Genomic DNA, 3415 nt, shown 5'->3' on the forward strand with positions numbered 1-3415 from the left:
CATTTTGTCCCATAGGTTTTGAGTTGTGTGTTCATTTTTATTTGTTTCCAGATATTTTTTGATTTCTTCCTTAATCTCATTGTTGACCCATTCATTATTTAATAACATGTTATTCAGTCTCCATGTATTTGAATGTTTTTTATTTTTTTCCTTGAGGTTTTCTAGTTTCAATCCATTGTAATCTGAGCACATGCTTGATATAATTTCAGTTTTCTTGAATTCGTTGAGGTTTGTTTTGTATCCTTCCATGTGGTCTAGTTTTGAAAATGTTCCATGTGCATTTGAAAAGAGTGTATATTTTGCTTCTTTGGCGTGAAAGTTTCTGTATATATCAGCTAAGTCCATTTGATTTATAGTGTCATTAAATGCCACGATATCCTTGCTGATTCTGTGTTTGGAGGACCTATCCATTGTTGAAAATGGGGTGTTAAAATCCCCTACAGTGACTGTGTTGTTGTCAGTATCTCTCTTGAAGTCCTCCAAGGTTTTCTTTATATATTTATGTGCTCCTATGTTGCGCGCACATATCTTTACAAGGCTTAATAGCCTGCTGTTGATTATTCCTTTAAGTATTATATAGTGACCTTCTTTGGCCTTTTTTATGGTTTTTGTTTTGAACTCTATTTTGTCTGATATAAATATTGCTAGCCAAGCTTTATTGTTGTGTCTGTTTGCATGGAATATTTTTTTTCCATACCTTCACTTTCAGCCTGTGTAGCTCTTTTGTTCTGAGGTGGGTCTCTTATAGAGAACATATATATGGGCCACGTTTTCTTACCCATTCAGCTACCTGATGTCTTTTGATTGGCGCATTTAATCCATTTACATTTAAGGTTCTTATTGATAGGTACTTATGCATTGCAATTTTTTCCATACCTATGTTTTTCTTTCTCTTTCCCATTCTCTCTTTCTCTCCTCCTTTTTGTAGCAATCTCTTTAGTATCTCCTGCAGAGCTGCCTTGGTGGAGATGTACTCATTTACCCTTCTTTTGCCTGGGAAGCTCTTTATTTCACGTTTAATTTTAAGTGAGAGTAGTCTTCTCTCCAGTCTATCCAGTCTTGCTGGATAGAGTAGTCTTTGTTGTAGGTCCCTGCTTTTCACTACTTGTAGTATTTCATACCAGTCTCTTCTGGCTTGTAGTGTTTCTGTTGAGAAATCAGATGATAGCCTTATTGGAGCTCCCTTGTATGTTACTAGCTATTTCTCCCTTCCTGTCTTTAAGATTCTCTTTTTGCCTTTAAAATTTGCCATCTTAATTATGATGTGTCTTGGAGTAGGCCTCTTTGGGTTCATCTTGATGGGGACCCTCTGTGCTTCTTGAACTTGTGTGACTTTTTCCCTTACCAAGTTAGGGAAATTTCCTGTCATCATTTTTTTCAAATAAGTTTTCTATCCCTTGCTCCTTTTTCTTTTCCTTCTGGTATTACTATGATGCAAATGTTGTTACATTTCATGTTGTTCTGAAGCTCCTTTAATTATTCTCATTCTTTTTGAGTCTTTTTCATTTTGTTGCTCTCATTAGGTATTTTTTTTGTATCTTATCTTCCAGCTCATTGATTCAGTCCTCTGCTTCATCTAGCCTGTTTTTAATTCCTTTTAGTGTATTTTTCATTTCAGGTACTATATTCTCCATTCCTCCCTGGTTCTTGTTCATAGTTTCTATGTCCTTTTTCATTCTGCTGTGGTTCCCGCTAAGTCCCTTGTAGTTCTCACTGAGTTCCTTGAGCATCCTTATAACCAGTATTTTGAATTCTATGTCTGATAGATCGCTTGCCTTAATTTCATTTAGCTCTTTTTCTGGGGAATTCTCCATTACTTTCAACTGGAGGTTCTTTCTTTGTCTTCCCATTTTAAGTGATTCTTTTTGTTTAAAAAATATGGAGCACTTCACAAATTTGCATGTCATTTTGCACAGGGGCCATGCTAATCTCTGTATTGGTCCAATTTTAGTGTATGCGCTGCAAAAGCAAGCACTAATTTAACATTTTTAAAATGTTATACTCCATAAAGGAAGGAGGCCAGTAACTAATGATGAGAAAGTATTGGCAACTAATACAACACACAAAAGGATAAGAATTCCAGGATACAAACAGCATCAACAAATTAAGAATTAGAAGACAAACAATCTAGCAAAACAAAAGATAAAGACATAATCTTAAGGCTTTTTCTGTTTGTTTGGAAAATACTTATTTTTATTCAAAGCAATAAGTAAACAAAAGTCTTACTTGAAATTCTGTGGGAATCAGCTTTTCTTAAACATAAGCTGCACAATTTTGACATTGAATTCACCTAACCTATTTTAACCACAGATTCATCAAGAATGTGTTGAATAACCACTCAAAATCATTCGTAACTATTTTTCAGTAAGACCTTCTCTCACACAGGTGATGGTGAGAACTGAAGGTGACAATATTGTACAGGTAAAATCCCAAACCCAGGAAGGTGGTACAAACAATGGAACTTAATTATTTGCATCCCACTTTTCCTCTTTTCTTTCACTAGACTACTTTAAAGCAGTAATTTTGTCCGAAGCATTTTTGTGTATCAGTGTTTGTCACAGTGCAAGAAAGGAGATAGGATCGAAGGGAATAAGGAAGGGAGAGGAGGAAGAAGGAAGGAGGCAGGGAGGGAAGGAGAGAGGGAAGAAAAGACAAATGGGCAGTCTGTTCCTGGTGCAGTTCCACCTCCAGCCACATGATGGCGGCATGAGCATGGCTGCGCTCCAGCGCTCCCTAGGATGTCACTTTAAATCCCAATTCTTTGAAGCCAGGGGCGCCTGGGTGTGTTGTGTTTGTGCCTGTGAGTCAAAGCTTCACCCAGCGTCAGCACTGTCAGCTGAGTTTTAATGCAGGTGAACACGGGAATCTTCAAGGGTTTCGCAGTCTTCCTTGCTAGGAAAATCCCAACAGGAGTTTGATAGTAAAAAGGACTTTGCAGTCACTTTCAAATGGGGAGAATTGCCTTAAATACATACCATCTGCTCCCCCGGGGTCTGCAGTGTGTGGGCAGAGCTCGCAGTTAATGAGCCACGGGCTTGCTGCTCCCGGGGCCAGGCTGGAGCAGTCAGCTGGTGGAATGCTGGGAACTGCAATCAGCAGCCCTGCACCAACATGCCCTGACTGAAAGTGTGATTTGTGACACAGCAGCTTGGGAAGAGTAACAAAAACATAATTGCTGCAGGCAGGTCGTTCTGTGTCTTTCAATTGTAGAGCTGCTGTTCCTCAGACAGAGGAGAGGTACTGTGGTTCTTAGCCTTTGTTTCTCTAGCACCAGCGGAGGCGCACCCTGCCACTGCCCTCCTGGCCCCAGCTGCTTAGGTGTTTCTCTGAACCCCAGAGAAAGGCTGTCCCCAAACTAGGAAGAGCCCTGTGGCAGCCTCTCTCTTCAAGCAGAACCGCCCCAGTCATGGATATG

The 3415-nt window shown here is 39.5% G+C and overlaps 1 non-coding gene across 1 annotated transcript; it reads right to left on the bottom strand.

Annotated features, from left to right (window-relative positions):
- Nucleotides 1-1872: 1872 nt before the first annotated feature.
- Nucleotides 1873-1975, bottom strand: LOC129084480 (U6 spliceosomal RNA). The gene has a single exon (XR_008530605.1). It is a non-coding gene; the product is annotated as a U6 spliceosomal RNA (small nuclear RNA).
- Between the last annotated feature and the right edge of the window lie 1440 nt (nucleotides 1976-3415).

This window comes from Pteronotus mesoamericanus, unplaced genomic scaffold, assembly GCF_021234165.1.
Source record: "Pteronotus mesoamericanus isolate MK-2021 breed Mesoamerican mustached bat unplaced genomic scaffold, CSHL_Meso_final scaffold_174, whole genome shotgun sequence".
Classification (NCBI taxonomy): domain Eukaryota; kingdom Metazoa; phylum Chordata; class Mammalia; order Chiroptera; family Mormoopidae; genus Pteronotus; species Pteronotus mesoamericanus.